Source organism: Rousettus aegyptiacus, unplaced genomic scaffold (assembly GCF_014176215.1).
Source record: "Rousettus aegyptiacus isolate mRouAeg1 unplaced genomic scaffold, mRouAeg1.p scaffold_m13_p_6, whole genome shotgun sequence".
NCBI lineage: Eukaryota > Metazoa > Chordata > Mammalia > Chiroptera > Pteropodidae > Rousettus > Rousettus aegyptiacus.
In genome coordinates this window covers 23,796,534-23,821,495 of record NW_023416309.1, presented here as the reverse complement: position 1 = coordinate 23,821,495, position 24,962 = coordinate 23,796,534, and the positions used below count along the sequence as shown (strand labels likewise).

At 39.3% G+C, this 24,962-nt stretch overlaps 1 protein-coding gene across 13 annotated transcripts in view; it reads right to left on the bottom strand.

The window, feature by feature from the left end:
* Positions 1-20,840: 20,840 nt before the first annotated feature.
* Positions 20,841-24,962, bottom strand: part of ANK3 (ankyrin 3) — a 567,956-nt gene continuing 563,834 nt past the window's right edge. For all 13 annotated transcript variants that reach the window (XM_016127609.2, XM_016127607.2, XM_036222256.1 and 10 more), the window contains one exon: positions 20,841-22,277. The gene's annotated coding sequence lies outside the window, so the exon portion shown is untranslated. The remainder of the gene's footprint in view (positions 22,278-24,962) is intronic.

The following is a 24,962-nucleotide window of genomic DNA, read 5'->3' as shown; positions in this document are numbered from 1 at the left end:
ACTTCAATAACATACAAAATTTCCGCTCCTTTACAACTTCTTCCCCAACTGTTTAAGTTGCTGATGTCACAGAATTACATCTTTATACATACATGCCCAAAAATGTAAACTGATAATTCTTTTAAATGCACTAATCTCCTAAATTATGTAGGGAACAAAATGTGGAGTTACAAACAAAAGTTACAATCATGCTAGTTTTTATAACTGCCCATGTATTTACTTTTATTGAGATTTTTATTTCTTTGCACAGCTTTGAGTTATTGCCTAGTGTCCTTTTATTTCACCTTGCAGGACTCTCTTGAGTATTTCCTTCATGGCAGGACTAGTGACAGCAGAGACCCTCATCTTTTGTTTATCTGGGAATGTCTTAATTTCTCCTTCACTTCTGAAGGACAGTTTTGCCAAACATAGGGTTCTTGATTGACAGTTTTTCTTTTTATACTTTGAATATACTGGCTCACCACTTTTTGGCCCATAAAGTTCTTGATGAGAAATCTGAAAATCTCATGAAAGACACCTTTTATGTGATTAGTTGCTTCTCTCTTACTACTTGCAAGAGTCTCTTTGTCTTTCAAAAGTTTATTATAATGTGTCTTGATGTGAGTCTCTTTGGGTTCATCTTACTTGGAGTTTATTAAGATTCTTGGATATTTACATTCATGTCTTTCATCAAATTTGGGAAGTTTTTGGCCATTATCTTTTCAAATATTCTGTCTTTTTTTTCTTTCTCTTCTCCTTCAGGCATTCCCACAGTGCATATGTTGATCTGTCGATGGTTTCCAAAAAGTCTCTTCGGTTCAACATTTTTTCTTTCTGTTCCTGACTTGATAATTTCCATTGCTCCTTATTAAAGCTTACTGATTATTTCTTCTGCTTGCTCAAATATGTCTTTGAATTCCACTAGTGATATTTTTTGTCAGTTATTGTCCTTTTCAGCTCCAAACTTTTAATTTTTTTTAGGTCTTTCTTTTTATTGATATTATAATCTTACTATGTTGTTCTCTTAGCTTTCTCCATGTTTTCCTTTAGTCGTCTGAGCATCTTTAAGACAGTTATTCTAAAGTCTTTATCTGGTAGACCAGCCATTATGGTTTTTTTTCAGGGAGAGTTTCTATTGCTATTTTTCTTTTGAATGAGCCATATTTCCCTGTTTCTTTGTATGCCTTGTGCTCTTTTATTTAAAACTGGACATTTGAATCTGATAATGAGGTAACTCTGGAAATCAGATTTTTCCTCTTCCCCAGGGTTTGCTGATTGTCTCTCTGCTTTAAGGATCAAAGTGAGGTATAAACTTAAAGTCTGCTCAGATTTTTTTTCTGAGCCTGCACTTCCCTAGGCATGTGCAGCCACTTTCTAATTTTCTCCACATATGCAGTTGCTTTTGAATGACCTCATTTTTAATGTCTGCCTCCCAAAAGAGGAAAAAGAAAAAGGTGAAGGGCGGAGTGTATATGTGAACATGCTAGGCTTTTAAATCCCCTGGCAATGACTTTTGGGCAGAGGGAGAGAAGCTTTAAGAACAGAAGGAGGCACAACAACGATGGTCACCTGCCTGTGTGCTTTTCAGTGATCAGAAGCAGCATCAGTGATCAGAGCACAGATCCCTGATATTTGGAAAATAAGGTCCTTTTTGCCCACCCCGGATCCTGCAAGTTGCTGCAGCAACATGTGCATATCTGCTGGCCATGGGAGTGGAGGATGAGCTGCTACTGTGCTAAAAGCTGAAATTGACCAAAATTGACAATTTATAGACCAAGCCTTTCCATGGAAGTTGCAATGGATTCCAGAGTTCTAAAATGATTATATCAGATAAATTCTGTCAGTGCAACTGTGGTCTAGGTTGGGAGACAGATTCCAATTTCTCAGAATCCTTTGATAAATACATTTTCTACTTGGAGTATAGGAAGGAAAGAGCATTTGATGCTTCAAGTGAGATTTTAATTTTGTCTTTCAGCTATCATTTGAAACCTGTGATATTTACTTAATGCTGTAAATACATTATTTAATTCAATCATCACAATGACATTGAAAGACAGGTTATTATTTTCTTTTACAGGTGAAGAAATTGAGGCATAGAGGAGTTGTGTGCATGTATGTGTCACTTTGGGAGATCTTGTGTTTTCCTTTCCCTTCTTGCCCATACTACTGAGGATATTGATCTGACCACTTTATAGAATCAAAATAATAGGCTCAATCAGAATTAAAGTTTGTTTTCTTTCACAATGATACATTGCCAGGCAGGTGGTCCTGGGTTTGTAGGTGGTTTTGTTTTTTGAGGACATCCATGAACCCAGGTTCTTTCTGTTTTGTTGTTCTACCATTTCCTGTGGTTTTACCCTCATTCACATATTTGAAGCTGGTTTTACCAGCACCTGTGGAAGGGGAAAAAGGGAATGGGGGCTACTGACTCACCTTTAAAAAGTAAAGAACTTTTAAGATGTTACATGCATCATTTTCCCTCACATCTTACAGGCCAGTGCTTAGGTTGGTTATGTGGCCATGGCTAGGTGGAGGGAATGCTGTGCTACGTAATTTCTAGCTAGGCAAGGAAGTACATTACAAAAATATAGAAAGGGTGAATGGATATGGGGGAGATATGTAGCAATATCTTCCATTCTTCCAGTTCATACCTCTCTTCTCTCAAAAACCAGCCCTAGCACACTCTCACTTAAGGAAGAAAACAATCTCTTGTATAAAATGAGCCACATAAGACTTTGTAGGGAGGCAGTGTTAACAGTCGTGGGGTAGATCTCAAACATCCTTGGACTAGTACATAAGTCCTAGGAACACACCTGGAGGTAGGTAAACTGGAGAGTTGCTGACAAAAAACTTGTTGGCTTCACAGAACCCCCGAGAGCAAGTTCTTTGCCGATGCCTCGGTTTAGTTTTAACTTTAAGATTAAAAACTATTCTCCCCAAAAGAGGTTTTTCTCTTTAAGATTATAAACACTTGAAGTCAGTGCAAATGTCCTTGTTATGAAGGGGTGAGTACATTTTTTACAAATAATTGTGCTTTGGAAAGCAAGTTCTACTTCAGTGTTTGCCAAGGTAAATAGTTCATTTATCAGAAACAAGGAGCCAATATATTTCATCCTAAACTAAATGTAAGTAAAGTAAGCTGACATTCCTTTGTTCTTGCAGAAACATGGATGTGTATTTTCAACTGCTTTTCTGTGCTATTGGTATTTTGAGTGGGTATGACTCTTCAAACCTGTTTGCTCTTGTCAGTGAAGCTTGGAGTAATCCAGCACATTAGTCTTCTGTATTAATCTTTCATATATAGGGAGAGCAGAAAATCTAAAGAACATTTTTATTTCCTGAGAGCTTTATTTCTAGATCCCTTATTTTCTGTCTGAATGAATGGTCTTTGATTTCCTCTAAGTCAAAAAGAACACAGTAAGAAGTTTTGTAAATGACTTAAATGCTACGAAAGCTGTGTATTGGCCTGCAAAAAGGCATGGGAAAGAGCACTGACTGGCAAGGGTTCGATTCTGAGTCTGCAGCTTATTTTGTGAATGTGGGTCAGTCGCTTATCTCTGTGAGGCTCACATTCCTTATCCAAAACTTAGGAAAAGTTATCCGTACCCCATCAGGTTGTTACCGGAATTAAATTTCAGTTACACTATTTACTAAATTTGTGGTCTTAGTCAAGTTACTAAAGCTTCCATGCCTCAATTTTCTTATCTGTAAAATGGGGTAATAGTACCTACTGTATAATAATAGTACCTAGTACCTGCTGTATAGGGTTTTTGAGAGGTAAAGTGCTGAGAACAGTAAGCCCTAAATAAATGTTAGCTTTCCTGCTGTTCTTTGAATATGTAATAGCCACCTGTTGGTTGAGACATTGCCAGAATAGGACAGGGAGTCGTCTCTAGCCTGGTTGTTCAGTGCAGGCTGGAACTCTTATGAGCGCCTGCATTTGCACAGAGCAGTGTAGGAGTCTCTTTAGAGGCCAGAGCTACACTCACCTTTTGCGGTAACTGTTAGGGGTGAATCTGAGAGAAACTAGTGCCACACATTTTTGCTGAAAAAGGGAAAAAAATCTTATAATTGAAATGTTTTCTTAGGGGAAAAATGCCACACGTGTAAATAGGAGCAATCCCAGAAATTGATGCATTCTAGTCAGTGATACATTTTACTTCTTTTAAAAACACTTTTTAATTACTTTATTATGGTATTTTTTTTTTTTTTTAGTTTTATTTCTTATAGCCCTTAGTAGTGTGAGTCCCATCCTCCTCCTCCTCATGTGAATGATTTATTTTCCTCCATCTATGAAAACCCTTCCTGGGATATGAGGGGCTCAAATGCAATGCAGTTCTGCATGTTAACAGGAAATAGCAGATAAAATGTTTCACAAGGGACTCCTAGCAAGACTATGTCAGGAAGATTTTACTCAATAGGTTTCCCAGATATGCTCAATTCTTCTACACTCGCCCCTGCAATTTTCCCTGCGTTTCAAATTCTGCATCTTCAAGGACATTTATTTCAAGAAACGAGCAGCATTTGATTTTGGAAAACATTTTTAGCTCACGAAACTGCGTTGTCATTTCTTTTTTAGCCTTCTTTAGTTCTTTTCTTGATCCTGGAAGAAGGTAGAGATTTACAATCACATTTTATTGGTACTATTCTCCATCACACAGGTGATAAATTATTGAGAAGCCATTTGGTCTATAAACATGAAATACACAGCCCATCCCCTTCCAGCGTGCTTCTTGGACTGGCTCCAGCTGCTATGAACAGCTAGGGCCCTGCACTTGGGAAAACAAAGCAAATCCCTTACACGTTTTAGACTTGGTCCTTTGTTGGGTGATACAGAAGAACAATGACCTGACGGTCTATTGGCTCTCTGGATGGTACTAAGGGCCACAGATGGATTTAACTCTTTTATTGACCCCAAAAGGATCCTTTGTTCCTCATGAGTGTTGGGGTTCAGAGATTTTGTATCAATATGTTAGTTCTTGTTTTGGGCTCTAGTCAGAGATAGTCATAACTTTCAATAATTGATAAAGTTTTAAATTTTTCTCATACTTTACTATAGTCAATCTTAACCCTTGTTTGGGTCACATACCCTTTTGAGAATCTAGTATTTTGAACTCTCTTCCCCTTCTTCTTTATACACAAACACACAAAAGACTTCAGATGTTTACGAATCTACCTCCCACCAACTCCTCAGCTCTTTACAGGTTCATGAATCTCTCTTATCAGATTATATTTTCCCTGTGGTTTTTAAAAGCATATGTTTGATAATATTATTTTTCTCTTTCAAAAATAAAAGATTCACTATTTCACTGAGACCTTATCTTTATGTGATGGTAAAATCAGCTGAGGTTTTTTAAAAACAAGGTTTAATTTTATTTTTGGAAGCCTCTCTTTCTCGAGTTTAATATTTTAAAGCTCAGATTTAGAATCAGATACAGGTGTTTTGTGTTCCAAAATCTATAAGGTATTTTTCAAAAACTAAAATCCAAGGAATTCTGGAATTAGCTGCTTTTCTCCAACTTAAATTTAAATATATTTCAACTGATCTGCCTACAGTATAATATAATGCCAACTATTCTGTCCACCTAATCATCTTCTAGCACTATAGGAAAAGTTTTATGAGAACCATAACTGGTCAGATATTTTTGGTGAACTTCTGCTAACTTGTTTGAACTGGAGGTGTGAGGTGGGAAGGATTCTTCACTATCCATTATTTTCTACATACTTAGGGTGATGTCGATAGACTCGTGAGTATGGTTTCTAGAAGGTGCTTTGTCATGGGCAGACAGTTATGGCTATCTAAATCTTGCTTCTTATTACCAGGTAGGAAATATGTAGCCTCATAAGCGTTCCACTTAGGTGCTTCATTTTTTGACTTAATGTTTTATATCCGAGTATTGTACACTTGGCTGCCTTCAGACTCTGGATTCCGTCATGAAGATTGGCATCTCCTTTTTGCCATTGCTGTGTTGATCTGTTACAGGCTATCACCTCCCTCTCTGTCCTTTCTGTGAGTGGTGTCACCAGGGCTGACTGACCAAACCAGTGAGACCTCATTGCAGTGCCAAATCATCATAAATCTGATGGTCACCATTTCTTTGGCACAGTCAGGATCTCCAAACCAGTCACCATAGGAACTGTGCTTTGAGTAATGTCAAGTTGTTAAAACCCCAGTTTTCCATGAGTTAAGGATGTTTTAATTTTATATGGATGAGTTGACCTAGTGAGGAAGTCCATGGCCTAAGATTCTAGGCTTTATCTTTAGGTAGATGTGAGTTTAAATCTCATCTGTAACACCAAATAATTCTGTATGGGGCACCTACTACCTCTCTTGTTGAGTTTGTCTAAGATTGGAGATAGTATCTGTAAAGCACATCTTAGGTGCTTAATAAATGTAGCTGTTCTTACTATGATCTTCTAGCCATGATCCCTACCTCTGAAATGTTAAAGAGAGCCAAAAGTTTTTCTATTTGATTTGCACAAATGTAAACTAGCAGAATATTTGATATTGGGCAGGAAGAGGCCATCACGTTAAGTGAGAAAGAAGACAAGGACCTCTGCCAACTGGAAATGCAATTTCCATTTTAGAATACTGTCTCCTTGGAAACACGTAATGTAGACTTTAAGGGTAGATCATCCAAGTGAAAGTTTCTCTTAGAGAGGAGGCAAGTGAGGTGAGGAGATCATTAGCTACAAGTATAAGTTCTCACTGTTTTTGTTTTTTTAAAAAAGCGCCAACCAAATTGTACCCTTGAGTGCAGATAGACTACCTATAGTGATTACAGTTAGGGAGAAATGACTTCTTACAATTTTGCAGCTTCATAGAAGACATAAGAAAAATAGATTATTAGTTTTTTTTCTGTGGGGGGGGGGGGAAGGATAGCATTCTTACCAGAATTCTGCTCTAATTAGGTTTAGGTTTGATTGCTCGGTCTTTGAGACTGTAGTCTGCTTTGGGGAGCTAGAGACAATCTCTCTAACTTCCCACATGGAATTAATTGATGATGAACAAATACCTGTATCTGGGCCTCATTAAACATACTGTTTACATCTTGAAAGGTGGACTCAATATCAGGCCTTGGAAAGATTTGGAGCTGTTTTTCTCTGACCTTGGGTATGAGCAGGCTGTCTGAACCTGTTTTCACTATATCACATAGCTGGAAGAGGAAGGGGCACTGGATTCCTGAGGGTTTAAAAAAGGCCCAGACCTCTGACTGTGGTCCAGAGGTCTGCTTAAATTAGGTCTCTTTTTTTTTATTTAATATAAATGGGCTCAATAACACTTGTCAAAAATCTAGGTATCTTCTTGAGAAACAGCCATTTTATTCAGTGTTTGCTCAACTTAGCCACCTTGGGGGGAAAAATGTATGGGAACTCAGAGCGGGGATGAACTATTGAGTTTTCTTGCTCATGAACCCTGCCCTACACTCAGCTCAGAGGACTGGGATGAGATAGTTTCACACAGGCAACTCAGTTGGCTCATTTTGGAAGAACTGAAATGCTAAAAGTTCTTGCTGTCTGAGTTGTTGCAGATGGCTTCCCCCCCCTCCCCTGCTCTGTAGTTTACACAGATGCAAACTTTTTCTGTGTCCTAGGCTTCTGGGATGCTAATGTTTCTACTAATTAGTGAGTGTCTGCCAGGATCCTTGCTTATGGCTGTTCAGGTTGAATGGGGCACAACTCTAGGGGGTGCTGTTCTTGTAACTACAATGTGCCTGGAGTTGAGCACAGCATGCCTTGTATAACCATGTATAGGAACCCTAATATCTGCTTTAAATGCAGAGTGGCAGGGTTTGGAATTCTCTTTCTTATGGTAATTGTACCTCATGTTAGCTTATTTTGGCAGAAAAGGCCGGTCTGGTCTTTGAATTCCTACAGAATAGCAGCAGCCAGGAGTTCTTGCTCTGAGATTTTGGGAAATTGTTTTATCTCTGTTCTCCATGTCTGGTTCCCAGAAACTCTGATCCATCAGCAACAGTATAGTCCTAGCTCAGGGCCAAACTGCTAAAATTCTGCAAGGTTCCTCATAGCTTCTCCTCAATGAGTCAGTCCCCTGGGGGGCTTGGATGATAAGGGCCCTAACCTACTAGTTGAGCAGGAGTAGGGGATGAGGCAGACCTGAAGATCTGTGATCAGAGTTGGCCCTAGGCAAGGCTGCACTGGAACTGGTTTGTTTATAACATGTCTCCCCCTGCCATTTCAAAAGGGCTCTTTACATTAGAAGGCACAGTAAATCACTCTAAATGGCTTAAGTGAAAATAAAGAGGCTGTACTGGCTCATTTTACTGTAAAGTATGTGTGTATGTATGGCTTCAGGTGTTCGAATGATGTCATTAGAACCTGGCCTTTTTCTCTCTTCTCTGTCCTCTTCTCCATCTCTCAGTTCCCAGGCAGGTCTTCTGCATCTGGTGATCTTTAGCATCTCCAGGCATATATCTTATAAGCTTAGTCATTCCAGAAGAAAGTAACCCAAAAGTCCTAAAAACAGAACAAACCCAACTCATACCAAAACAAAACAAAAACGTAAAAAATCCAGAGTGTATCCACAGTCTAGTTTGGATTATGGGCTCATCAATAAATCAGTCGTCGTAGCCAAGGGAATGGAATCTCTAATTCAGGGGTCGCCAACCCTGGGCTGTGGACCAGTATGGGTCCCTGGCCTATTAAGAACTGGGCCACAGAACAAGAGGTGAGCAGCGGGAGAGTGAGCAAAGCTTCATCTGAATGTGTAGTTACTATCCTTCCCTGGCCCCCGCCTAGCATCTAGCATCATTGCCTCAGCCCCACCTCAGATCACCAGGATTAGATTCTCCTAGGAGCACTCGTCCCTGGTGCCAAAAAGGTTGGGGGCTGCTGCTCTGTTTGATCAGGTCTGGGTCATGTACCCATACGGTGGTTAGGGAATGTCCACCCCTAATGAAGTAGACTCTGAGGGGTTAGTTTTCTAAAGAAAAATAAAAATGCTGTCAAGAAGGAAGAATGTATGTGAAGGTGGAAAACAAGAGTCATCAGATCAGGCCTTTTCGTCTCTCCCTGCATCTACCTTACAGGGCCAGTGGGCTGGGCTCTTCGCCATGGCCTCTACTTACCTATGCCTTTTCTGAGATGCATTTTCCTGTTTTGGGGTGACCCCAACTATTTATTAAAACTGTTTATATTGATTTTACTAAAATGTCAGCCTTATAAATAGCAAACTTAACTTGACCTTTCCCTAACATTGCATACTATTGACATCCATCTTCATTTAAAATTGTGTCCTCCGTTGACTTGTATACCACTACGGTCTCCTTGTTCTTTCTACCTCCCTGATCCTCATAGATCTCTTTCAGTGTCAGCACACTAAGTCAGATTTGTTACACCACCTGATTTTCTCAGCCTTACTTCCTTGATAGTCTTTATATCTAGCATCATCTACGCCACAGATATTTTATTTAGGGCCTCATCGTATTTCATCTGTGATGCTGCCATCCCTTCTAATAGCTTTCTTTGCTTACAATTTTATGCTTCTCAAATCTATCTGCCCCAGGTGGTTCCAGATACCCTCAGTTCCCCGTTTGAATCCTACTGTCCTCTCTGTTGTTCCCCGCTTGCCCATAGATGGTAATAATAGGTCATTCGTTAATTGTTCTTAGCCCCTCTCTCCAGCTTCATTTCTTCTTTGCTTCTCTCTGGACTCCCGTCACTTCAACCATCATACAACAAATGTTTCAGTCTGACACACCTTTGCTCAGGATGCCAATTTTGCCTGAGATAAAACTTCTACTTATCTGCCTGGGAATCTATTGGTCTTTCAAAACCCTCTTCATCATCATGTTCTCTTGGAACCTTTAACACCTACAGTACTCCACTCTGTGCAGAACAAATCACTTTCTCTTCTGTATTAATTTGTACATATTTTACTGCATTCAATGTCCTTTATTTTAATTATTACTACATGCCTTTAAAAAAAAAAAAACAAAACTGAATGCCTTTATATAGGACTTGCTCTGAGCTAGTCTCCACCACTCAATACTGATACAAACATAGTGGCTTCATAGTTTTTGTTACCCGCCTGGCCACTGAAGGCAATGAGTTTCTGTCCAAACCTTAAATAAAATACTACTACATAAGCTTCAGGGTAGTAACCTTGGTATCTTATGTCCTATGCTGATCACTTAGTAAGTTCCCGATGAATAAATAGGTGAATGACTGAATCCATAGGGTTTCCCAGAAGCACCCCGACTTTCATATATGATCTTTTGTCACCCCAGCTACTTTGAGCACCAGGATGGAAGTTGAATGGGTTTCCAGTGGTCATCTCACTTCTTAAGAGGCAAAACCTTGGACTAGAAGTGTGGTGTGTGTGTGTGTGTGTGTGTGTGTGTGTGTGTCTGTCTGTCTCAGGCTAAGGCTCATTCTACCACAGCATTTAAAAGATTGGATTCTTTTGACCTCTAGCCACTAGAAGACTATCCTACCTAGGACTTTGTATCTGGAGTATCACAGAGAAGGACAGTTTGGGGTTCACACCAGTGCCAGCATTGGTGGCACTGAGTGTCCTTGGCATCTGCAGGCTCTCCCTCACCAGGCTTCTCTTGGGTCATGACTGACCCTGGCTCCATTTCCCGTCTCCCAGCTTCTTGTGGTTTGTGACTGTTTTTCAAAGCTCCAACATTTCCCATGATTCTGTGATCTGTTTGACATTCTTTCAGTAAACTCCCTTTTGCTCAAGTTAGACAAGTGGATTTCCTTTGTTTTTGTCTAAGAATCCTGACTGGTAACCCTTCCTTATCAGCATTAGAATAGTACAAAGAAGAAATATGCAGTCTTATCTTGTGATACTTCTTACCTAAGTCCCCTTCACTCTTTGATTTTATTTTTTATCTTTTTTCTCCTCCTCCTCCTTATTCTGTAGCTATCAATACCTCCTTTCAACTCCATTTCAGTTCAAGCTAGTGTATTAATTATACCAAATGCTTGTATTATATCTGAATCATGAATAATCAGCTTTCTTCTATAAGGATTTGGAAAGTGTGACAAATATTGAAAATTTCTCTACATAGAATACAAACACACCTAATATACGATGCTCACACAATGTGTTTCCGTGACAACAGTACGTTTAGGATTTTAGACAAAGGGATACCAATGTACTTAAAATCATTTTTCCCTCTATGGTACAGGCAATAAGCATACCTCTGATTTAATACCAGCCCACAGAGCTCATTTTTAGAAGTGAAGAAAATGTACTTATAATGAGTTATGCATTTTCTAAGACAAAAGCAAATTTCTTTCTTCTTTCCCCCTCTTTGGGGGAGGAGGTCAAGGTAGACATTTTTAGTTTCAGCTGTCAAGACTGGAAAGACCTCTTTTTTTTGACAATTAAATTTCTTCATAAACAATGTGAAACATATGTCTTCAGTACAAAACATTTTCAGAACCATTATAATGGGGTACATTTAAAGATAAGGACTGTTTGCTTCCCACCCCTTGCATATCCTATGTGTTACTATCCAACCATGCTGCATTCCTGCCACAGCGTAAAGAACCTTTAAAAGGATTCATTTGCTATGTCTGAACAGTGTTCAACCTGACACTTTAGGGCCATGGTAATTTAATTTCTCCAAAATTCTGCCTGTGATTAAAATAATAATGGGTACCATGACTGGACAAAGACTTAATACATATATTATCTTGAATCCTCAAATACCCTTGCAAGGTAGGGCTAGTACTTTATCTACATATAGAAAGATAACTTGCTCAAGATCACAGAGTCAGGACTTGTGTCCGAGGTAAGTGGTGTCTTTAGGGTGCCCCTGAATGACAGCTGCCGCATCTGAAGCATAGAAATAGGCTCAAGTGACAGAGAAGGCATTTGACAACAATCCTGAATCCAGTTTCCTGACTCAGCTCCTATCCTAATTGCCTGGTTGCCAAACTCAGCTTTGCCTCTAGGTTATTGCTTTCAAAAGCCTCCCAATATCCTCACGAGAACACCCATCACCACTCTTGGTTTGGATTCCTGCTTAGACTCTACGTGGAAGAGGCAGCACACCGTTCTGATATCTTGTTCAATTTTTGCAGGGAATTCACTCCCATTTATGACCAGTAGGCTTTGAACTATAAATTATTTTGGATGGTCAAGAGTAGATAAATCATCCAAGAATCAAAATCTTTTTATTTCGATCCGTTGTAATTGCAGGCCCAAGTCATAAAAAATAGGTCTGGATACAAGTTTCTCATGACTACCTCCTCATTCCACACACATTTTATACCTCTGAACAACAACAAAAAATATTCTCTTGTGGAGCAGAGGAAGTGGATTTGGAGAAACAAGAATGAGATTGGAGACTATCATGTCAAGAGGGGATCTTCCTGCTTCAGAGAAGAAGTTAATGACTAACTTTAGAGAGGGATGGGGCAGCCCATTGGAGACAGAGTGGGGGTTTCTCACAGGATGCTTGCTTACTTTTTGTCTCTTGGCTGAGAATGGAATCCTACTTGTCCAGGGGCAAAGGTGGGAGAGGGTGGCTACTTGAACGGTCTTGGGGCAGGGACTGGACTACTGAGCCCCAATGTGGATGTCCCCTGGTCTCCGAAGAAGCAGCATGTAGCCTCCTAGAGTATGACCAGTTTTGTCACAGACCTCCCACCCCTCCACCTACAAACCAAAGAGGCCCAAGCAAGGCATTTTCCTTTTTTACCTTTCAGTGTAATATACTGCCACATGTAATAAAAAGTAGGTGACATTTATGGAGCACTTTATTCCATGCCACATACTTTTTGAAGTGCTTTGTGTAGATGATCTCATTTCTACCATTTGTGGTTGATAAAACTATCTTCCCCTATTTTCCAAATGACGAAATAAAAAGGCTAAATTGCTTGAGGTTATATAACTAGTATAGCATACCTAAAATTATGTATGCCCATGAAACGATTTTCTTCATGTCCTAGATATCTAAAATTTGGGACTGCTTTTCAAAACTAGCCTCACTTTTGGTCAAGCAGTCATGAGCTCAAGTGCTGATTGCGATCCATGTGGAGTCTTGAGAGGCATTCAAGGCTCCCCAGTGGTGAGTTTCTCTTTCCATCCTTCCTCCTAGTTTTAAGCTCTGAACAAACAAACTTTGCTCATACTTCTGGGATGCCATTATTTTAGCCTCTCTGTTCCTTTCGCCTAGGCCTCCTTTCTTTATGTTAAAATTCTATTCATTGCTCAAGTCCCAACTCATTTAGCTAGTGTTTGAGTATGCATGCAATATGTGCAAGACTGCCTGCTAGGCCTTCTCCAATTTACTTTGTAAAAAGTAATCCTGAGAGCATGGTTATAATGATAATGTAATAATACTATTAACAATGTAACAACAGTAGCCAACACCTGTAGCATTTACTATGTGTCAGGGCTGTTTTGTACTTTAAGCACATTTACCTATTTAATATGCAGCACTGCCAATAATACTGTGTTATATTCTATTTAAGAATGTATCTTGGTTTTCTGATGACTTAGACATAGTATACACTAAATACATAGCATTTGAGCTGAATTGGATGTATACCCATATTTACATGAATTCATACCCCATTTCCATCCCCTCATACAGATTTCTGATGTCTTTAGAAAAAACAAAAGAGCTGACAATTCAGGGCCTGCATGCCTACATCATAATATTTTGTTAGAGCTAATGAACTAGTATGGTTTTACTTGGCACATGTGTTCTCCAGCTCTCCACAGTTCCTACTCCTTCATAATGCCTTGCACTAGGCCTTGTAGCATCTGATTTTCGACCCTTGTGAAGCCAAAGGAGAATTTAGATTCCAGCTCCAGGTTGGCCTTGCCAGGGTTGGAAGAGTCACATTATACAATATAGCCACTTAAGCTATCTGAGCAGCTCTTTGATGTTACTGCCCCACCAGCAGGATTTTTCTTCAGCTAGAAAGATGGCTTCTTGTAGCACCAGTTTAGCAGGGGCGGTGCTGTGTTTGGTGATTCAAAGAGTCATTTGAAGATCTGATGCTGTGACACATACCAGATAACTTTAACAACCTTACAACCTTCCCATCACATGTCCTCAGCACAAGATGGAAAAACACCATGATGATACCTGGCAGTCACAAAGCTCTCATAAAACACTGTGGGGGGCGGGGGGAGTTGAGTAATAAAGGTCTCAGCAAGCCTTCACTGGGGTGGAAGCACAGCAACCCTCAAAGGCAAACTGATGTCTTTTTGCTATTTCATAATGAGTCACAAACGATGTTGCTTTCTCCTTGACATTCACAGATGTGGATTCTGAGACTATTTGTTGTGCTTCATTCTGCTCTTAATTGTTTATTCAACAAATGTTTGATGAATGCATTTTTCACCAAATTTATTTTGTACCTGATAGTACCAGGCCTTGTGCTAGATGCTTTGGATATATCAATAAATAAGGAGGACAGAAACTAGTGTATAAATAAACAAAAAGGTATATTGTGAGGTAAATGCTGTGAGGGGAATATATATGGTGGTGTTACAGGGAATGACCGTGTTGTGTGTGGGGGGGTGTGGACAGGGAAGGTGTGCAGGGAAGGCCTGTGGTGGTGACATTTGTAGGTTGAGATGAGTTTCCCTGGCAGAGGGTAAGTACATATAGGATGGGAACAAGATGAGGAGGAACCTGGCATTTTCGAGGAACAGAAAGGAAACTCATGTGGCTAGAACTGTGCTGTGGAGAGCACCAATCTTTAACAAGATAAGGAACTTGCACCAGACTGGAAATCTGTGCACCGTTTGTCTGAAGAAAGCCTTACTATACTGGAAAACAAAAGTCAACTGAATTAGAAAGAATATGTTTAGTAACACAGTTGATTTGCATTCTGGATCAGGTTTTTTTTTTTTTTTTTTTTTTTTTAATTTCATTGCAGGTAGGCAACAAAAAATTCTCAGACTAAGACCAGTCCATGAACTACACTTTTTCACTGGGCTGGAATGTAGTGAGAGAAAAGGATAAGGTGGCATGATGTGGTAATAGAGGTGGGCAGGAGCCACATCAGAGGTGAAGATCAACTCTTCATTAAAATGCAATAAAATATAAGTAAAAAAAAGCTAAGTGACCCCTTCAGACCCCTTCCGAGAGTTTCAGCATTTAAAATGGTATATAGGGAATAACCAAGCTTCACTGAGCTGGGGACGTTGGGTAGTCCATTAGACTAAGTCAGGGATTAAGTTATTTGCATACACACACCAGTTTCATAGTATATAATTAAAAACTGCACATCATTAAATTTGTATAGCATGATCCAGGTATGTGTTCATTCTGCAAATGCCAAGAGCCAGTGGCAGAGTTTAAAGACTGATGGCCCACAGGCATGTTTTGTTTGACCCATACAATATTGGGGGGGGGAAAAAAAATTAATGGCTAACATTTAAAAGACGTGAAAATCTGGCAGAGCTAGGCTTGCATTCCCACAAGGAAGACTCTTTAGAAGGGGAATGTGCCTACTCAATACCCATCACCCCTTAATGTCTTCTGCCTGACTTGTATACTACTCATGGGTTATGCTGTACTAAACAAAAGACTGAACAAAATCTCAGTGGCTGACTAGAAAGGTTCATTTCTTGCTCACATTGCATGTCTGTTGCAAGTTGACTGTGGCTCTGCTCCACATCATCTTTACTCCAGCACCAGACCAGAGAGCAGTCTCTCTGTGGAGGAAAGGGAGCATGAAGAAAAATGCAGTAGCTTTAGAGCAACTGCTTTTTCTTCATCAGCCAAAGCAGGTTGCATAGCTAAGGTAATGGCAATGGGGCTGGAAAGTATAATCGACTTCCAGGAAGAGACAGTGAATAATTTATGTACAATTCAGTCTATGACAACCCACTTGCCTAATTTAGATAAACTACTTAGTCACAGGTATTTGAGAGTATGACCACTTTAGCCTATGGAACTTAAGGATTCAAGGGTTTATCATAGCCAGAAATGAGAATTACTCTAAAGCTTACTATGCTACAGTGGCGACTAATCCATCCGAGTAAGTGTGTATGGATGTATGTATCTATCTGTTCATGTTTCACAGGCTTATCTTTAGATACCCTTCATTTACTTGCTCTAGGCTCTACGTAGGCAAGGCACACCATGATAGCAGTGTTAGCAAGCCGGGCTGTGAGGCAGCTCTAGCACTGCTTTTTACTGCACCCAGGCATTGACTCCCAGAGGGGAAGTTATGTGTCCAGTGTGAGCCACCAATGTGTCTTGCAGCATAGCTGGAGACTGGTGAGATTTAATCATGGAGAACAAGTAAATGATTAGGCATATGAAGCCGAATATTTATTACAACCTCTATGTACCCAGCTCTGCTCTTGGGACTCTGGAAGACATAGGCCTTGTTCTTGAAGAGTAAAATGTGTAGAGAAACCATCAAGGATGTAGACTTGAGTGCTATATCATGGAGTACTCATTTGATTTAAATGAGTTGCCAGCATGGTTTGGCATCAGCAAGGGAGTCTTTGTGAAAGGTCAGAATTATGAGGTTCTTGACATGTAAAAGGGGAAGAACACTAAGTATGAGTTAAAAGTTTCAACTGGTTTCACCTAATTCTAGACTCTTTGGAAGTGAGATGGGCTTGTATTCCCTTGTAGAGTTGTTTAAATACCTTTGAAATATTTTTAAGGTTTTCTACTGAAGTTGATATTTTTTAGTCCTTGAGTCTCACTTAAGTGTGGATAGGAGGTGTGATAGGAGAATGCAGTGGCTACACTCAGCTGCCACAGGGCTGTTCCTCTCCATCCTACGTGGTCTTGCCTTGCTCTCCAGCAGGCACTGCTTAGGTTGTGTTATAGTAGTTTTGTTTCCACCGTCATTGTAGAGATTCCTTTCCCGAGGAGCTCCAGATTTAGGTTTCACACAGAGGCTGTCTGTGTTCTCAGGCAGTGGGCAGGACACTGATGTATCCTGTACCTAGGAGAGCACCTGAGAAATGGCAGGCTCTGAATACATGTTGAATGAAACGGATGGATGGATGAGTCTGGAAAACCACATGGTCCATTTTTTTCTTCCCAGTTGCTCTCTCCTTTATTCCATCTTCCTGCTGGCACTGAGAATGAAAATGAGATAGATGTTTGGCTTGCTATAAAGAAGGAAGAATTTAAGCAGGTTCTCATCAATATTTCTTCTCCTTCAATCAGATCAGACGGACACTGGGGATAGAAATGAATAAAGTAGATCGTGTTTTAGAGGAAATAGGGATAGGAGGGACCACAGTGAACAGTAAAATACATGCTCGTCCAAAGGTGGTAAATGTAGTTTTACTCCAGGTGGTGATTGTCACGAGGGATTTCAGAAACAACACCATCTTTCTTTGGATTTTAAAAGAGAGCTCAAAAAAAAAATTTTTTTTTTTAATCTAAAAGCTGATTTAAAAAAGATGTTGGCCATCTTTTTTTTTATTTTCAAACTCTGTGTGGTCCAAACAAAACCTTTCTGCAGGCTAGCTGTGGCCCAAAGGTTTCTAGGGTGTACTTTTTTTTTTTACCTCCTGGTCCTTTACCAACCCAACACACATTTAACAACACTGAGGTGGACATCTCAAGGTAGCTAGACTTTTAAAAAAATTGGATATCATGTCTTAAAGAGATTAAGCTGATTTTTTCATAAGATTAGGGTTCATCCCATGATGAGTCTCCACGCACTTGTCTGGTTTCTCAGTGGCCTGTCAGTGATGAGAATGAGGACTATAGCCATGGAAAATATGCCTAATTCAGCAGTATGACTGATGTACTGTTTGCTCCTGATAGATTGGTATAGCCAAACCTAATTATTTAAGACTGTGGCTAATAAGGGGATTGTGTAGCTGGGCTAGCAGAAGATGGTGACACAAGTTAGTCCTTAGTGAATGAAGTTATTTGAATAAAAAATTGTGCTTTCCTTTGATTTCCAACTTGCTTGATCTTGTAAAGAAAATGGTACGCAGTGACATTTACCATTCTTTGCCCTCTGGTGTTTGCTGATTGATTCATTCATGTACTCAACAAATCTTTATTGAGTACCTACATATGAGGTGCCAGGCAGTATTCTAGGTACTGTGGGTACAGCAGAGAACAAAACAAGTCCCCGTCCTCAGGAAGTATATAGTCTAGTGTGAGGACTTGGTGGTGCGCCTCACATATTGGAACCCTTCAAAAGGCTGGAAAATCATTCCTTCCCAGCTCTCAGAATTTTGACATTGCTCGACTTAGATTTCAGAAGAGAAATGGTAATGGAGGATGTCAGGGGAAATTTGACAGATCATCTATTTTTCTGGGATAGCAACAGGATGTTCCAAGGTGGCCCTGGAGAAAATGTCCTGACAGGTGTTGCTTCTGGTGTTGCCTGTGTGGTTCTTCTCACTGCCTTTAGAATCTTCTGGGTGTGTTCATCTCTGCTGTGCTGTGGAACTCCTTTGGAATTGGTAAGGAGTGCCAGGATGTTTACTTGGAAATGTAACCCTTGGGGTGTGTATTCCTTAACTCAGGAAGCACTAAGGGATAAAGAATAAAATTTCTTGTGGGTTGTTAGTCGTACATATTATTTATTCATGGCTATCAGTCATTAAGTGTAGCAGATATGGTAAATTCCATTTTGCTCTATTTTGAACTGTCTGCATTTAATTCTATTAAAGACGTGAAAGCTAATGGACCTATTACTAAGGATTCTCATCAGAGTCTACCCTGCTATTTATTTACTTTGTATTGGTACATGCTTAGCTAGGTAACCATGCAAATAAATTACACTACTGCCTTTTGTCTCTTGTAAGAAAGAACTGAAAGAATTCTCATAAAGTTTGGCTCAAATCTCAGTGTTAGGAATGTTTATTTCTGGACTGTTTGATCATCTGTTCATGAAAGAGAAGCAGTACTATGACTAAGAAATTACATACCTTTTACTATGCCAGGGGCTTGTTAACAAATCAAGAATACCAAAATGTACCCAGATAGGAAGTTAGCTTTTGGATCAGTGGCTTCTTCAGAAACTCAAGGGATCAGTTATCATGTCTGTGATTTATATTTCTGGGCTTCTCACATACCCCTGTCGTACATCCAAGTGTGACCTGATGCTCATAAAGGCAAGCAAACAACTTTCTTCTGTTTATTTGCCCTGGGGAAAAATCTTGAGTCTTGACGGAACCCGAGGATGATACCAAATGAACATAGTGGAACATCAGGATGCCAAGGCAGTGTTTATTCATAGAGGAAGGAAGGCTGGCTGTTTACATGTTCTGTGAAGTGGATTCCTCTTAGAAATGGTGAAATAACCCCTGCACAGTATATTGCCATAACTTGGCAAGAGTTAATACATTTTAATTTAATAAACTCAGGAGTTTGATAGGAATATAAAAATGAAAAATAGAGCAAATATCAGGAATCTGTCAATCAGTTCTTTTTTTTATAGCAACGTTAATCAAGGAAAAGCTTAATTACATTTTTATAAGTCAGCGGGCCGAAGAGTATATTAGGAATATATAACGTGTCTTCATTCAATCCATGCATACATATATAAATATGTACATATACACACATATGCAAATAAAATCTCGATCATCCAATTTTGGCTACTTCTCTGAGTAAATTTACGAATTTTTGTTTGACCTGAAGTTTAGCCCATCACATATCCCTAAAGTTAGATTTTCAGGTATGTAAACATACCATTTAATACCCAGACAAGTACACTTCATTGGTTTTCTAGTTCAGGATAAACACCTTTCTGTCAAGGACTGTGAGCCAAAAATTTATAACTTAGATTTGGGAAGTTAGGATACCTGGAATCTGATCCTGATTTTACAAAAAGAGGCTTCGGGGGCAAATTTTAAAAATCCTTCTAGTGGTCTCGGTTTGCTCATCATAAGATGATTTGGGTGGAGGGGGTAGGGGCATGATCCATTTATTTGGGATACTATACAAATGCGGTCTAGCCTCATTCTTTATGCAAAGTAGATTGTCTGTCTATACATGCGTTCTGCACTGATATTGAATCCTTATTGAGAACAACTCATTTCATTTGGCAATTATCTTTTAATGGACAGGCAATGTGTGACACTGCCAAATGGCTCTAAGCACCCATTTGATATTTATATGGGGACTATTACTACTAGATAGTACCTATCTCCATAAAGTAGTTACAAAGACTAAGTGATGTGATAAATACAATGTACTTAGAATAGAGTCTGGCATAGAGTGAGCATCCAGTTTTAGCAATGATGATATTTGCCACTACTATATGCCAGGATCTGGGCTAGAATAAAAATTAAAACAGCCACAGCCTCTATCATGTAGTATCCGACTGCAAATTCCAGTGCCCACCAGGCTAGTCAGGTAAGAAGTGGGGCTGGGACCGTGATGCCTGGTGCCCACACACCTGGCTGGAGAGGACAGGGACCTGGCTCAGCAGGTTGTGGCTTTCTGAGAATGAGGCCTACTGTTGCCAAAGCTTGCTTTTCAAGAGAAGTTAGAAATTTGGGTCATTATGTGGAATCTCCCAAATTCTAATCACTGACAATGAATGTCAGTTAAACAATTGCTTTATGGGCTAAAAGCAACTGCAAACTGGCTGGTTCCTAAAGGTACTAGTTTATAACTTCTGGAAATGCTGGCTATGAGAGTCCCAATTCCCCACTTTTGGGGAGGGCAGCCCAATCCAGCTGTGGGCAAAGATCACTTGTAACTTAATCTTTAATTCTTGGCTCCTCCACAAAATACTCACAATTTACGTAAGTTGAGAGTTCGCAGGACAAAATTAAATGTTAGGGACCATTGTTAATGCCTCCAGAGGCAGAGGCATGAATAGGAATGGTGAGGACTGGGGTAGCCAGATGACAAGGAGTTAGATGATTACTTTTTGCCAGAGAACACAAGGACACTGTAGAGCACAGATAGGTGAAGAGTTTAACACAATTTATTTTATGCTTAAATAATTGACTAGGTCATCCAGTGTATGGTTTTTCATACATATGTAATTAGAGCTATGTGTCAATGAATGCTGATTTTATATGAATATAATCAACAAATTAAAGAATTTCACCAAAACCCAAATAAAAATGCCCTTTAAAACACAGCAGCCTTATTAACCTAATATGACACTGCTAGAATGGTTACAAATGATTGGCTTACTGAAAGGTGTCTACATCTTATAGCCAGTACACGATACAGTAATAATTTTACAGCGTGCTGCCATTCTACTAGCTAAGGATTTCTGTTCAGTCCAGTTTAAATACCCCTGACTGGGGCCTCTTATGAGCACCATCCACCTCTAAAGCGGCAAGCATTACCCCCTTTTAAGCACTAACAGAGAGCACCCCCCTCCCCCTAAAGCAACTACTGTATAGGTTTTTTTTTTTCCATTTTTAGGTCATTTCATTGGAAAATTGGCAATAGCAACAAATATTAGATGAAGGGCTTTGTGTTTACAGATAAAATCTTCTGTGTTGCAGTATACTGTAGTGTTTGCAAAATTGGAAAAGATTTAATCAAAATAAGGTGATACACATGCATCAAAATATTAGTATTCTGAAGAAAAATTTTTTCACAGAACTACAGAATTCCTCATTTTTGGAATTATTTAAATTTGCAGCAGATTTTAAAGATTTGTTTTTTTAAAATCAAGCTAGCAGTTTTGCATATACAAACATTATAATTGCTAATATACAAGAATCAGTGAAGATACCCCCACCTAGAACCCCTCCCTCTCCTCTTCTAGGGTGAAGTCACTTGAGATCCCTATTTTGTTAAATGCATTTGCAATATTCTGTTGTGTTCTAAGAGGCAGTGCCTTATCAACATTTATTCTATTTTTCTGTTAGAATTTATACAGTGTTATTATTTACAGCAAAACTATAGATGTTTTAAAAAAGAAACAATAGTGTTTATACCCTGACAGTTTGGGTCCGAGAAAAATAAGGCGAGCTGTTGTGGATTTAGTAATTTTAGTGTTTCTCTGGGATTTCATCAGTCCATCTCCTTCTGTCTCTTCTGGAGGCAGGAATTTCTTCCTTTTTGTATATGACACCAAATTACTTGAGATAAACTGTTAACAGCATGGCTTCTTGTATATACACTGCATTGCTAATTGCACACGTGCCAGTCCTGGGAATGAAAGTGAATTTCCATGCTCTGTAAATTGGCTCATGCTAAATTAAAATGTGGTTGTTGTTTTTTTTTCCTTCCTGTTTTCGTTTTGCGTAAAAAAAAAAAAAAAATCATGCCATTAATGTGTGGAAGCAGCAAACACACACACCCTTCTCTGTGAATTTTTACTTCCTGCTGACATATCTTCCATGAATTTCTCAGTACTGGCAGTAAAAACACATGATCCTGTGGAAAGAGAGACAAGATGGTAGTGAGTTTAGCTTTCTTTTTTTCTTTCTTTCTTTTTTAAAACTTAATGCGGTGGTTTAACATGATGCTTTTGACTCAGGCTATCTGCTAGACGCCTCAGAGGACAAGACTCTGGGTGCACCAGAAAGCTCTTTGAAAGCAGTGACCTTCTCTGGATGATCCTATGACCACCATGGAACATTGTTTACTCTATTTGTGATTTTAGAGATCGAGTCAGGAAGAGTCTCTTCTAGTTCTTTGCAGCTCAGGTCTCTTAGGTACTCAGGGAGCCCTCAGGGCCTTGGATTTACTGTAAAATGAGCAGTGTGACAGGCACGTGCTGAGATTTCCATCAACATCAAAAATCAGGAGTATGAGGTTTTCATGGGCACAAAGGGTCAAGCACATGGAGTCTGGACAGAACATCTAGGTCATATCTGTTTTATAATAATTCTCTCACCCCTCCCTTTCAAAAAGGGAGGACAGTATCATTGCTTTATTACTGTGAAATTGCTTTTCCTTATGCAAATTAAAACTGAAGACTATCTTCTACCACTGGAAAGAATATTTTCCCTTCTGCCTTGCATCAGTCATGGCAGGATAAATTAATTTTGAATTTTTTTTTAAGAATTTTTTTAAAAATTAATTTTTATGATGGTGACATTGGTTAACGAAATCCAGTAAGTTTCAGGTATACAATTCAACAGTAAGGCATATATATATATATATATATCATTGCATAATTTTGAGTTTTTTTAAAAATGGAGGTTCCACTAAGAATGTTGTTTGACTGGATAATACCTCCATAAAATATCTGCTTTATAGCCAGTCTTAATATGTTGTCAGAATAAATCTTTGACATTCTTCAGCAGAGGTTTTCAGACTTTGTGCAGCATGTATTGTTCTCGTATGAACTTCTCTATAAAACAAAATCATCCCTTCTCGTGCAGTGTAAAAGGTGACAAAATTGAATACCTGCCTGACCCAAGACATAGCCCCTATAGAAAACCTGCGTAAGGCAAGAACAACTTTAGAACCCCGTTCACTGACATGTAAGCAACAGACTAGTTTTGCAGGTCTGGGAGAACCTTTATAATTCTGTTTCCATGGGGGACCCAAGAGTGTTCCCAGTGACCTTGAGGTTGTTTACTTGTCCCGGACAGGTTTCTTTCCTTTTAGACGGATCAACCCGGATACCATGGCTTCCGTAAACACGTTAGCACAGCACTTCCTCTGTCCCACTCTAGTTCTGGATGCCTTTTTTGGATTAAAAGTGCTACTGACCTCCATGCCCCAGTTCACTAATGCTTAGAGCCAAGAACATCCAAGTATCAATTCCGTCTGGGGTGATTTCAACACCTGCCCTCCTCCCGTGACTCTGCAGAGGTTCCAGGGAAGGAAAGTGACTCATTCGGGCAAGGCCATGTCCCAGGAGGTGTGCAAATCAGAGTAAGATGATCAGGATTTCCCCACTTCTGTGTTTACATTTACCCCTAATTTTCCAGGCATCAGGCTTCTGAGATGGGCCTGGGACGTTTCCCTGGGGAGAATACTCAGCGATTTTCTGTAGTCGAACCCCCTGCTTTACATCTTCATTGACATATAGTTTACACAGCACAGAGTTTGTCCACTGTAAACGTATAGTTTGATAATTTTTAATAAATGTACTTAGATGTGCAATCATTACTACAACCCAGGAGAACTCACTTTGTTTTGCTTCATCTCTTCCCAAAGCCAGTCTACCTTTCAAGGTTAATCTTGCAATAAGCAAGGTCTTCCTCTTGTTACATTAACACAAATGACCATTATTTTTCTCGATATAATAGATGTTTCTATACTCTTAAAAAAAGGCTGCTAATCATGCCCATTTATATTCAGGTAAGATTTATGTGATTTTTTTAAAAAAAATGTTGAGAGTTAGCTCCTCTTATAAATCTCTTGTTCTCAGTCACAAAATCAGAATGTGTTGACCTCAACCATATGGGGTACAGGAAGGTCATTCATTGGATAAAAGATTCTATAGCAAGTACAGTGTTGCACAAAAAGCATGAGAGCCTTGCCTGAGCGACTGTGTGTATTCCCGTAATATAAAAATATTGACAGTCCATAAACTGTGATGAGAGCGCCATCTGATGGAAAGGCATGAGAGGGCAGGAGCCATCAAGATGACATTTCATAAATAGAATTTGAGTCATCTTCCTTTTCCGGGTTTAGATAATGGATTTGAGATAAAGCATTTGCATTTAGGAATCTGTTGGTCTTTGGGTTTTGCATGCCTTTCAAACGCAAAGGTAGTAGAAAGCTAATCATTCCTTTTAGTCACCTTAATATAATTTTTTAAGAAACCCTTTAAAATATAAAAAAACAGCTATCTAGTGGACTTTCATAGCAGTTTATATTTCACAGACGAATGTTGTACTTTCTGTATCATTTTCAAGTCAGGAACATACCTGAGTTAGAACCAACCTTTCCTTTACCAGTGGTTCTTAGCCCCTAATGCCTAGCTTAAAATAAATATTACACATCTTTAGCTTGATATCTGCAGCTCTCTGCACTTCAGCCCAGTGAACCTTTTCAGGCTTAGTGCCCACTAGTCTCCAATGAAAAACTTTGTTTTCAAATCCCTAGCATGTCTCCCATACCAGTTTATTTAAATGTCTTGAGATGGAACCCAGCATCAAA